Here is a 13,862-nt window from a genome sequence, read left to right as displayed (position 1 = left end):
ATAAACCAGGGTTACTCCAGAGGTTTCTAGCGGTTCCTTGAGCAGTGAGAGATTTCCCACCTACAAGGACTACCAATGTAAGGGGGAATTTTCCCACTGACATAGAATATGTACACTGCTTTTCTCAATTGACCAATAAAGTAAAGCAGGCAATAGATGGAAAGGATCTCAGGTGGTTCAGGGGGACCAGACGAGACTTGATCCATCTATTGGCAGGCTGGTTGTACTGAAGTTGATCCATTGATTGACTTCAGTACAACCAGCCCGTTGGAAATTTTGCATGCAATTACATTGCCGGCATTTTGCATGCAATTAATTATGGCGGCTATAGCCAATAGCATGAATCGTCGTGTTCTGCCAGCAGGGGAGGCTTCCTGACAGCAGAACACAATAACGCTGTAGGAGGGATTTTCCCATCAACACTGATTGTGTTGATCGGGGAATTGCGCAATTTTGTTTTTTTGCAACTCATGGTTTCCGTCCGTTGTAGCTGCACATCGGCTCTTTAAGACACCTCCGGGCACCCGCGGTCGCTCGTGACAGAGCGAGAACCAGGATCTGTGTGTGTAAACAAACATTTTTTTGCCAAAGCTTCTAAACTCAACTCCATAAAAGCCTGTGTGTCATATACTCAAAGGCATTTTTGCAACGTTTAGGAGTTGCTGCAGTTAGGTGAAGCTCAACCTCCCTCAACCACCCTCTCCTAAACATGCAAGAATCACGTTCAGGATAGGAACGTTTTGACAGCCGACCGCAGGAAACTGTAAAACCGTGGCGCGACTTTGCCGTGTTTACCCTGGACCATGGTAAATCACAGCCGAGTGTACGTGAAGCCTAAGGGACACTAAAATGTTGACATTCTTATTCTTTTCTGGCCATTGTTATGAAATTTCATGATTGTTATGGATGTATAGAGCATGGAAATGCTAGGTATGACATATTCTTTTATTTAAAAATACCAACAACTTACCGATTATGTTTTACCGGTAAAACGTAGATATAATTTTTAGCAGTGCTCCCCGAGACCTCAATTTTGAGGGTTCCTCCAGGGTAAAAAGGTTGAGAAAACTTGGGCTAATCTATAAATAGTCTCACTTAGGTCTTTCTATAATTTTACTTTAGTCTATGCATAAAAGCATTGCCCAAATTGATCTGAATGTCACAATCTAGTAAGGCACAGTTGGAAGTCCGTTCTGGCATGGGCTTCTATAGCTACAGTTTTTCCTTTTCTTCTGTATGCTCAGTACGAGCTGAAATAATTGTTTAACTTTTAACAAGTAAAATGATATACAGTAGGTCATAAGCGTCTCAGCTCTATACTATGTGTATGTACACAGTCTGTTAAAGGCAAGCTTAGGCCAAACAGCTGAGCTACACCTACATAAATTGTTTTGCCTGTCAAAAGATTTGAAAAAAAAATTCTAGATTGGAAAATACTTTTTTATGTAGAAGGTTTAGAACTTCTGCAAGTTTTTACTGCTGTATGTTACCCCTCTGAGATCTGCCTGCCACTGATCACTTAGACATCTTTTTACCATGGAAACAGCCAGATATAAAAAAACAAAAAAAAAAAAACAAAGTGACTGCAGACACTACACTTTTCATGTAAATTTACCTCCTGGATACCAATACTCTATCAAGATCACACCCACCAAATACAATATTCCTAAACCCTGATGAAGGATTCTCCTAGACCTGCAACGAGCTGGAAAGTTTCTAACGATTACTGTAACAAATTTTATCTGGACCATCGACAACAACCTGGCTCTCTTTTCTTTACATAGATTGATCATAAAAACCCCAAAAAAGGTTTTTAAACGTCCCCCACAAAAAAAATGTTGGGCCTATAACATACCAACTTATCACTTGGCAAGAATTCCAATTACTCACCCTTACACACAGATGACCCCTAAATCAGGGCTGGACAATCCCAGAAGTCAAGTAGCCAATGTTCCCTTAAAAAAAAAAAAAATCTGTCCAGCAATATCCACAAGTGTCTTAGCCATCCCAGATTCTCCCTCCTGATTGGCTGAAACACAGCAGCAGTGCCAAAGTCAGATAGCCAATCAGGAGAGAGATGGGGGGGGGTCGAGCCTCCATGTCTGAATGGACACAGGGAGCTGTGACTTGGTTCGGGTACCCCCATGGAAAGCTGCTTGCTCTGGGGCACTTAACGGGAGGGAAGGGCCAGGAGCACAGAAGAGGGACCTGAGAAGAGGAGGATCCAGGCTGCTCTGTGCAAATCCACTGCAATAGAGCTAGTAAGTATGTTGGTTATTTTTACAGGAAAAAAAATTAGACTTTACAATCACTTTAAGGTGCCAATATGCACCTTACTGCAGACTTACCAGCCAAACTATGCCCTCCAGTACTGTGGGTGCCCCCGCTGGTCACAGGTGCTTCCATATCTGCTCTGTCATTGTGTTGCTATGATTATTTTTTGGGGGTGAATTTTATAGCATAGATATATGTGAATTGTTAGATTTTTAAGACCATGTGCTTTTTTTTGAAGCTAGGCCTTCCCTATTGATTTGCTCACAAACCTGTTGGGCTGCTCTGTGAAGCCCGTACAGGAAGTGAGGTAGTAGGAAAGGGGGGGGGGGCTTACTTTAAACAGGTCACGTGTTCAAAGACACAGTTGTTTGGAGGACTTTGGAAAAGCAAATAGTTTAGTCTGGATTATGACTCGAGCACCAGGAAGAAAGACACAAGTTAAGTAGATGTTTGTTTGCAGTTTGCAAGAAGCCATGTGGGGAACACAGCAAACATGTGGAAGAAGGTACTCTGGTCAGATGTGACCAAAACTGAACTTTTTGGCCTCAAAGCAAAATGCAATGTGTGGTTGAAAACTAACACTGCACATCACCCTGGACACACCATCCCCACCGTGAAACATGGTGGTGGCAGCATCATGTTGTGGGGATGCTTTTCTTTAGCAAGGACATGGAAGCTGGTCAAAATTGATGGGAAGATGGATGGAGCCAAATACAGGGCAATCTTAGAAGAAAACCTGCTAGAGTCTGCAAAAGACTTGAGACTGGGGCGGAGGTTCACCTTCCAGCAGGACAATGATCCTAAATATACAGCCAGAGCACCAATGGAACGGTTTAGATCAAATTGATGTGTTAGAATGGCCCAAAGTCCAGACCTAAATTAATTTGAGAATCTGTGGCAAGACTTGAAAATTGCCGTTCACAGATGCTCTCCATCCAATCTGGCAGAGCTTGAGCTATATTGCAAAGGGCAAAATTTTCACTCTGTAGGTGTGCAAAGCTGGTAGAGACATTCCCAAAAAGACTTGCAACTGTAATTGCAGCGAAAGGTGGTTCTACAAAGTATTGACTTAGGGGGCTGAATACAAATGTACCCCACACTTTCTAGATATTTATTTGTAAAAAAATGTTGAAAACCATTTATCATTTTCCTTCAACTTCACAATTATGTGCCACTTTGTGATGGTCTATCAAATAAAATCCCAATATAATACATTTACGTTTTTGGTTGTAACATGACAAAATGTGGAAAATGTCAAGGGGTATGAATACTTTTTTCAAGACACTGTATATAGAATGCTTTTAAAATAATTATCCCAGTCTTTATCTGAATGGAAGACAAAGAGTTCAGAATCATGCAAGGTGCACAGCTCTCCCGCAAATGGCATTACTGCTCCCTGGGAGCCCGTCCCTGGTAATAACCAGCGGCTGAGCTCTACAATAGCAGCCTCCCATTACGATGTATATTCCATCTACATGAAAGTGCATTATGTGGAATTCAAAAGAATCCAAAGTGACACTTGAAGTGAGATCACTGCACTGTGCTCTAGTCTGCGAAATTACAACTGGGACAAAATGTGATGTCAAGTAGTCCCGCTAGATCACTCGATGCTGGTCTGCACACTCTCAGGTTACATCTTGCAGTACAATATCTGTTTACTTTAATGCTCCACTCTTGTCTGAAACCGATGCAGCCCCCCGGTGCATGGGCATAAAGGAGAGAGAAAAGAGAGAATGCTTTAACTCTCTCCACAAAACTGATTGAAGAAGCACAAAGATGAGGTCCCCAAACGTTCAGACCCTGCGGTCTGCAGTCTTGATCCTCCTTTTTGACTTCTACAGAATTCCAGCACAAAAGCAAAACTTCACTCTGGAAGTCTAAATTGTTTGTAGTTCCTACTTTGATCTCAGCCGCTCTACAGGTCATCCCAAGGTGATAGAGACCAAGTGTACTGCCTTGGAAACTAAACAAATACAAATTGCAGAGTAATAAAGGTAGAGAAAAAAAAGAACACTCCAAAAAGGCAATGAAATTATAGTATGATTTATATCAAACAAATTGACTTGAAAAATTTGAACACACTATCGAGGTTTAGTAAAATTCGGGAATACCAGCCTGTAGTTCTGATTTTAAACTTTCAACAATAAAATACGAAACCTGTTGTGGGGTGCCAATCTGACTATTAACAATTTTGACTTTTGTGTAGTCACTTATGGACATAGAAGTATTCTCAAACCATAGTGGGAAAACTGGTTGATAAAAGACCAGGGGTACAGGGTGGTCACTCCTACTTATCAAGCAAAGTTCCCCAACAATTTTTGCGGTTTTTATGCTCAAAGTGGCAGCCTCTTTAAGCTAGAGCTATACAATATTTAGGTCAATTGTTTTACTAAAATCAATAGCAAAAATGACCATTTACTAAAATAATAGAAATGTCTCTGGTCTAAGAGACATAAGTAGCATGAAGTAGTAGAAGTCAGTTGTATACAATCAATGCAGTGAGAAAACGTGAGATTAATCACTACTATATGCTACTTATGTAGCCTACTCCATAGAAAGTATGTTGTTCCATCAGCTTAGTGATCAAATGCTATGACTAGTGATTAATCACTTCAGTTTTTTGCAGTCTGATTAAGCTAATAAACATTCCCCACGTAGCTCTAGCTGACTACTACAGCCTGAATGTTAGACCAGTTGAAAACATGAAAAAACCTAAGGTAAAAACTATATTCCTTTTGAATGAGCAAAGTTTGCAAGTTTACGGCACCTCAGGTGTGTGGTTTATAGCCGATACTTTTGCATATTACATCAATTGGTGTGACAAAACAATTAACCAGGTGTGGTTAATTTTGAAATACATTGATCCAATGTTTAACCGATAACCACCACTTTACGCATCGCATAAAATAGTAAACAGTAGGGCTGTTGAAATTAATCGCCGAATCGATGCATCGGCATCCGACTGTCCACGATGCGGCATCGATGCTATAGCTTTAAGGCATCGATTGAGGATGACGCTGCATTATGCCCCGCCTCCGCGACTGAAGGTAGCCGAAAGCCGCCGAAGAGCCACGGAAGTAAGCCGCGCCGGCTTTTCCTTCTTGCTGCCTCTGACTTACGTCATCCCCTTGCTGCCTTGCGAGGAGCGACGCTGTATGCATGTTCGCGGGGACATGGAGCGCCGGTGGCTGGAGTTGCTGCTGCTAAGAGTGGCGGCGGCCGGCTTGTGGAGCACGGAGCTCCGAGGAGGAGAGTGGAGCCGCGGCATGTCAAGCAGGTGTGACGGAGACGAGGAAGAGAGTGGAGCTGCAGCATATCAAGCCAGGTAAGGGGGCCGCATAGAGGACACCTCTGCTCTTCCCCCACCTCTACACAGTGAACATGCAGATAGGGCAATAAAACAAAAAATTGTGTGCAGAGCTTTGTGGTGATAATGCACAAAAAAAGTCTTACTTATTCAAAGTAATTCCAGTGCTGAGTGTTCTCTGCTGTGCCATTCCTGATTTCTGGTGAATGATTTGAACACAGCAGAGAACACTCAGCACTGGAATTACTTTGAATAAGTAAGACTTTTTTGTGCATTTATTATCACCACAAAGCTCTGCACACAATTTTTTGATTTATTGCCCTATCTGCATGTTCACTGTGTAGAGGTGGGGGAAGAAGGATGGGAATTGGTCCGTGGTGACACTGGGCAGGGGAGCGCTATGGTAATAGTATTATATGGGACAGGTTAGTGGTGAGGGCGGTGGGGTATTATTCATCTTGGATAGGACAGTCTGGCACCTCCCTTACCATGTCCAGCAGGTCTGCAGTCTCTGACCATCTCCTGTACCGTGTCTGCAGTCTCTGACCATCTCCTGTACCGTGTCTGCAGTCTCTGACCATCTCCTGTACCGTGTCTGCAGTCTCTGACCATCTCCTGTACCGTGTCTGCAGTCTCTGACCATCTCCTGTACCGTGTCTGCAGTCTCTGACCATCTCCTGTACCGTGTCTGCAGTCTCTGACCATCTCCTGTACCGTGTCTGCAGTCTCTGACCATCTCCTGTACCGTGTCTGCAGTCTCTGACCATCTCCTGTACCATGTCTGCAGTCTCTGACCATCTCCTGTACCATGTCTGCAGTCTCTGACCATCTCCTGTACCATGTCTGCAGTCTCTGACCATCTCCTGTAGTGTGTCTGCAGTCTCTGACCATCTCCTGTATCATGTCTGCAGTCTCTGACCATCTCCTGTAATATGTATGCAGTCTGCAGTCTCTGACCATCTTCTGTAGTCATTTGGGGGCAGTCTGGAGCTCCTCTTTAAGTTGTCTGCACTGTTTACACTTTGCTACATGCAAGGAGTGTTGTCTTTTTTTTAAGAACAGATAAAATTTAAAAAATGGAGTTCTTCTGACTACTTAAATTTTTTGGATGAAAACCGCGCGCAGTAATCGTGATGCATCGTGAATCGTGGACCCGATAATCGTAATCGAATCGAATCGTGAGGCCAGTGAAGATGCGTACCCCTAGTAAACAGTATAACTGAGCAAATACAATCTTTACGATTAACATGCGTATAGTTAGTTGGGTGATGACCCCTTTTTTTGCCACATGTCCAGGTCGTATTACAAAGAACACACACTGACTTTTAAAAACGATTGAGTCTTGGTCAACTACCCATAAATCCCTTTATATCTTCAAAGCTCTGATACTTCTGAGTTGTAGTAAGTCTTAATAGAAGCATGTCTTCGCATTTCCGTAATGTAGGGTGATTTTCTCGTTTCAGGGGACAGTCCCTGATTTTAGGGGGCTGTGCCAGGGAAAACAAAAAAGTCCCAGATTTCATCCATGGTTAATAGAATGTGTCCCTGATTTCTTCCCAGCTTTAATAATGGCATCTCCGGCCCAGACAGCGGCAGGGTGATCCACCTTAGCAACATTTATGTGATGGGCTTGAAGCAGGAAAAGGAAATGGAGTGGTATGTCTTTGTTGCGGGAGGCAATGATGTGGATATTTGTTGCCTTGCCTCACTTGTGCTGGGGACCTACAGTGCTCACATGGGTCTGCACTCTTGATCCATTCCAAAGAAGGCTCTGGGATTATTAAATTGTACCCCCACTGTTATCGGATTTTGCCACACCCAACATTTCGTGTGGCATGCTGCTATTATCCCTACCTCTGCACCGTCCCTGTCCCACCCCTAATAAAAGTGGGTGTGGTCAGTAGGGTGTCCCCAGATTTATTTAAAGATCTGGTTACCATACCTTAACACTGAAGAGGGTGGGGTATGACAACACTACAAATATGTCTTGAATTGCTAGGGTCCATAAAACGGAGTAACTGAAGACTATCACAAATCTAAAATTCCAACAAGTTCAAGTCATTTTTTAAAAGCTACACAGAAAATACATTTCTTTGTACTCAACAGGATTAAACAAGGAACATTTTTGATATCAGGGGTTCCTTTCGAGTAAAAGTATATTGTACAATAGGGAAATGGAGTGCGGCTTTGTTGCACAAAAAGCTAAATTGGTCTTATTTGATGCTTTCAAAAATGAAAGCATTTGATAGAGTAAGGAAATGCTCAAAGTTCTTTGTCGTTCTATAGCAAGTAAAAAGATGTTTCCATTTAGTCCACCGAGACTCGTGTAGTCAATCGAAGTCCAAACTGCCTGCCAAAATTTCACTGAATTACCTCTTTAATCTCTCCATGGCACTCCGAACTGATCTGTAAGTGTTTGGACAAGGGCTCGGAACGGCTGCCAAATCGTTGCATAAACAGGCATTCTATGTGATAAATAAATTTCTGAAAATTATTACATCAAAATGGAAAGCAGTTGGACTCGAATGCATCCATGTACCCAAACTAGTACATTATAGACATTCTGGAACGCAGCCTTAAAATTTATATCTGGGGACAAACTCGGACTTATAATGATTAAAAATGAAGAAAATGAGTGATGACGTATATCTGCATTCATCACACGTGAATATATATCCAGCACAGAAGCGGTATCTCTTATTTTATGTCTAGGGCCATGTTATTGAAAGAGGAATTTCTCCTCCAAGATTTGTGCACCTATTTTTCATGTCCCACAGATTGATTGCCGTTCACAGCTGCAACATTAAATGACTCCGAAAGTAGGACAATTAATCTAAACGCTATTTGTACTAATCTTAAAGTTTCAGCCAGTTTTGGATTTTCACCCACAAGAATGAAGAACTTGTGGCAGCTATGAAAGTAGCCAAAGTAAGATACAGTTTGAAAGACACCCATCTCTGCTTGGGCTCCATCTGCATTAGTCTGACAAATTGTTTTCATCTCCAGCAGCTATTTTAAGTGGAAACTACGTTTTTGGGCAATTTTATTTTAATTTTAGATGTTTTTGAACTACTGATTTGTAGCTGTTCTCTTACTATATTTACATTTTTTGCTTTATGAATATTTAACAAGAATTCCCATATCAATATTGGTTGTCTCTAGAGGGAGCACAGCAGTGGATACTTGCCTTCAAGCTTGCTCTGTCTGATCATCAATAAAACCACAAATGATCATGATCTATATGAAAACATATTATAATAGTGCCCAAGTGTGCATGCTTATGTGCAGTGCAGACATCTTTGTACGGGCCTAATCTCAGAGGGACAGCAAATAACTGAGAAACTGTAACAAGGGGAATCCAATGCCCTTGTAGCCCAAGGGTGCCTGATCAAGTCAACCAAGTTAGGATCATTTTTATCTATGGGCACCTTACAGCTCCTTAAAGTGCTACTAAACCCAGCACTCTGCATTCACTATATCTGGTCTCCCACAATACTCACAGAACATGGAAATGCAATTTTTTTAGTAAATATAAACTAATTACCTTTTCTCATCAGCAGTATACAGCAGTCTTGTGACTTCTATCAGTGTCCAGCCAGGCACTAGTAAAAGCTTGTAGGAGTATTCATTCTCCTCTGACCATCCTATGAGGCTGCAAGACCACTGACCCTCTGTCTGAACAGTTCTGATTGGCTCTGTGCCGATCACATGCACCCCCCCAAAGAAAAAAAAAAAAACTCTGGCAATAGACACCAAACCGAGCATGTGCTAAGTGCCCCAAAGGCTCTGTTCTATCAGGAGTTGGATTAGGGACTGTGGAAGAAGGGGAGGATCACAGAAGCCTTTTTACACAATGCACAGGATTAACCCCTTAGGTTCCACAGTGAGTATAACAAGCATGTTTAACTGTATATACAGACTGATTTTACAAGTGTGGGTTTAGTAGCACGTTAACCTTACAGCTCTATACATTTCAGGCATAAATTGGCCAACAATCCCCATTCATAAGTGTACCTTGAATAGAAGTATGGGTTTAAAAAAAAAAAAAAAAAAAAAAAAAGTATACTTACCTAGATGGGTGCAGCAAAAATCCGATGCTGCATCTGCCCCTCCCCCCGCCCTGAACTGTGAACTGAGCGATCAAAGAGCACTGATTGCTTAGTTCTCAGCTTCTCTCTGTGAGCAGAGAGCCGAAGACTGTCAGTCACCGACTCTCTGTTTTTCCAGCAATCACTGGAGCGCTGAGCTGTGGAGGGGGTTCAGGCTCTCAACAGATCACCGAGAAGCTGAGCCAGCTGTCGGTCCAGGCTTCTGGTTGGGATCTTTTCAGAGCCTGGCCTGGCTCTGTGCTGTCAGCCAACAGCAGGCTTCAGCCTGCTGTTGGCTGAAAAAGGATCACAGGACGAACAAACTGCACTCCTGTGATCTTTAGGACAAGTACAGACAAAATAGCTTTGGCTAGACTTCTCTTTTAAAGTAAATCTGTAACCACCTAGATTGTGTTTGAAGTACAGTAGAAATGCACAGGTTAATTTTAAAGACTTGCATATAATATAACCAAAAATAAGCATTTGAAGTTTCAAACTTTGCAATGGACAGAATGGCCCAACAGAGGCCAACATGCCAATATCTGTAGCATAGTAATTAAATGAGGACTGCAATCCCATCCCATACTGATGCTGCAGTCCTAATCCAGATACCAGTGCTGCCAGTCTAGCATGAACGCAGATTGTCTGCTCGTATCCGCAGCCAACGTGTTTGCTAAAAACGACTTGCTTGGACAGTCTCAAAAAGCCGTTAGTTTCAGCACAGCCAAAAGTGATCGAATAATGTTCTGCAAATTTAAAATGATTTTCACAAATGGGCACTTTTGATTTATTGTTATCAACAGAAGACGAAGACAAATAATTTATGGTGGAACAAAATATTCTAAGAAGAGAATTTTCAGAACATGCACAAGATAAATAACAGGAGGGAAACATCAGCACTCTGTGCCGTGCTGCTAATATGGATGATGTATAGTAACTTGTAATGATTTATATGGTATGAATCCCCGAGCCGTGACTGAAAGGAAACAAACTGCTTACGGTTAGCACAAATCCATTTGCAGGTATAATATGAGTTTTGATCTTTGCTTATCAAAGTTTCTGGCTTCATAACACCCACAAATTAACATATACAGAAAGGAAAGGAGTGCTTTGCATTAAAATGAACTGACTACCTTTTTTTTTTAAACCTAATTTAAAGGGTGTTGGGGTGGCCAGCAAAAATCCTTCTCTGATTAACACAGAAAAGGAACTTTTTAAGGATAGCAACCGACATCAAGTCTCATGTGTTAAAAATAAGACATAACATGCAAGCACGGAGTCTATGGAACACGCATAGCTATATGTTCTTTCTTTCATCTCCATGGAAAAGTAATTTCTTCTTTTCTCTCTATTGGAAAATACTGGTGGAAAATTCTAAACCAGCAGAAATAGATTTTATCTATAAAGATATTTGTTGAGTATCTGGGCTAGATTTACCATAATGTCACTTGTGGACCAATGCCTAGGAGGGCATCAGAGAATTGGGGACGGCACTGAGTATAACAATTTACAAATTATATTTTCCTTGTTTTCTTCTTTTAGCCACATCTGGTAATTTCTGGCTAAATTCAGCAAGACTCAGTTCAGGAAACATGAAAAGTATTCCTTTTCCTCTCTTGTGTGTTTGTCTGTACAGCTAAAATGAAGCTGTGAATATAAGGCAGACCCAATCCTGCCCCCAATAGAGTGCATTCTTGCAGTATGTGTGTAATGTTATTCATCTAACATAACAACCTACAGATATGTATATATACTTTCAAGCATACTGCATTTCCTGGAACCTGAGGCTCCTTGTATATATATGCCAAGTAAAGCTTTGACATACACTTTAAGGCTGGCCATAGACGGATTGAATCTCGGCCAGTTCCTGCTGAAGCATGTGTGGGCAGACTGAATGTACCAAGTTGATCGATCTATCAACTTGGGTACAACCAACCTGCCGGATTCACTTCCGATTATTGCTAGTGGCTAGCAATAATCACTGTCTACTCCCGGCAGGGACGGCTTCCTCCCCGCCAGGAGCAGACAATGCTCGGCAGATGGGATTCCCCTGTCAGGACTGTATGTGTTGATGGGAGAATCGTGTGAAAGTTGCAGGAAAGAAATTTGCACCATCTACGGCCTGCCTAAAACCTCGTACACACGATCAGATTTTCCAGAGACAATGCGCCAGACTTTTGCCCAAAGTGCATGTGCCGTGAACATGTCTAGCATACAAACGGTACACAATTGTCGGCCAACAAACACGAACTTAGTGACTTACTACATATAATTTCAGCTCGTGAGCGCCACCCTTTGAGCACCTTCTGCTAATGTCGTGTTTGGTGAGCATTGATTCCAAGCATGCGTGTTTGTAATTTAGACTTTTGTGTGACGGACTTGTGTACACACGATAGGAAAATCTGACAACAGACCGTTGTCCGCGGAAAATTTACTAGCCTGCCATCCAACATTTGTTGGCAGAAAGTTGGCCAACAATTGTCTGATGGAGCATACTAACGGTTGGATTTTAGGCCAACAGTCTGTCATCACACACACAATTCCCTGCCGAAAATCCGATCGTGTGTACGAGGCTTTAGTCAGCCTTTCTCAAACAGGTTTTCTCCATAGATTGATAGGGGTTCCTTGATCAACTTTTGCTTCCCAAATAAGTAACTACTGATACCAATGATCTTTTTAGCTTCTTGTACAGTAGGTGACCGCGATATTGTGTCAATCTCGCCGCACTTCTCGGCGAGATTTGACACCTACGAGCCCCGTCGCAGGAGCCAGCGCCGAGATGGCTCACTCATCGGGAAAGGAAAACTTTGTTTTCCTTCCGCGATGAGTGACAGGCAGCGCTGACAGCTGTCTAGTATGAATCCTGAGGCGGGAACACCGCGCCAAATTTTAAATGAAAAAACCGGCGTGGGTTCCCCCCTCGGGGGCATACCAGGCCCTTAGGTCTGGCATGGATTGTAAGGGGAACCCCCTATGCCGAAAAATCGGCGTGGGGGTCCCCCCCCAATCCATACCAGACCCTTATCCGAGCACGCAGCCCGGCCGGCCAGGAAAGGGGGTGGGGACGAGCGAGCGCCCCCCCCCCTCCTGAGCCGTACCAGGCCGCATGCCCTCAACATGGGGGGGTGGGTGCCTTGGGGGAGGGGGGGCGCCCTGCGGGGCCCCCCCACCCCCAAGGCACCTTGTCCCGATGTGGATGAGGACAAGGGCCTCTTCCCGACAATCCTGGCCGTTGGTTGTCGGGGTCTGCGGGCGGGGGGCTTATCGGAATCTGGGGGCCCCCCTTAATAAGGGGGCCCCCAGATCCCGGCCCCCCACCCTGTGTGAATGAGTTTGGGGTACATGGTACCCCTACCCATTCACCTAGGCAAAAGTGTCAGTATAAAAAAAACACATTACACAGGTTTTAAGAATAATTTATTAGCCAGCTCCGGGGTCTTCTTCCGACTTCGGGGGGTCTCCTTCCGACTTCACCCGGTGTTCGGCCTCTTCTCCCGGGCCCCACCGCTATCTTCTTCCAGCTCTATTGCCAGCGAGGGGCCCGGTCTGCTGCCGCTGTCTTGTCGCCGCTGTCTTGTCGCCGCTGTCTTGCCGCCGCTGTCTTGCCGCCGCTGTCTCGCCGCCGCCGCTGTCTCGCCGCTTCTTCTCTTCTTTTCTTCTTCCCCGATGTTGACACGACGCTCTCTCCGGCTCGAATGCTGTGTGCGAGCTGCGGAGCCATTTATATAGGCGGTAACCCCGCCCCCTTACGACGTCATGGTCCCAGCATGCGCAGGGACTCTGGCGTCATAAGGGGGCGTGGCCCCAGAGTCCCTGCGCATGCTGGGACCATGACGTCGTAAGGGGGCGGGGTTACCGCCTATATAAATGGCTCCGCAGCTCGCACACAGCATTCGAGCCGGAGAGAGCGTCGTGTCAACATCGGGGAAGAAGAAAAGAAGAGAAGAAGCGGCGAGACAGCGGCGGCAAGACAGCGGCGGCAAGACAGCGGCGGCAAGACAGCGGCGGCAAGACAGCGGCGACAAGACAGCGGCGACAAGACAGCGGCGACAAGACAGCGGCAGCAGACCGGGCCCCTCGCTGGCAATAGAGCTGGAAGAAGATAGCGGCGGGGCCCGGGAGAAGAGGCCGAACACCGGGAGAAGTCGGAAGGAGACCCCCCGAAGTCGGAAGAAGACCCCGGAGCTGACTAA

The 13,862-nt window shown here is 44.2% G+C and overlaps 1 protein-coding gene across 3 annotated transcripts in view; it reads right to left on the bottom strand.

The window, feature by feature from the left end:
• The window catches only part of PTPRG (protein tyrosine phosphatase receptor type G), a 761,059-nt gene that overhangs the window by 281,532 nt on the left and 465,665 nt on the right, over positions 1–13,862 (bottom strand). The gene's annotated exons all lie outside the window — the stretch shown is intronic.

This window comes from Aquarana catesbeiana, linkage group LG07, assembly GCF_042186555.1.
Source record: "Aquarana catesbeiana isolate 2022-GZ linkage group LG07, ASM4218655v1, whole genome shotgun sequence".
In the NCBI taxonomy this organism is placed as follows: domain Eukaryota; kingdom Metazoa; phylum Chordata; class Amphibia; order Anura; family Ranidae; genus Aquarana; species Aquarana catesbeiana.
Note: the sequence above shows the minus strand (reverse complement) of the source record. Positions and strands in the feature narration are given on the sequence as shown.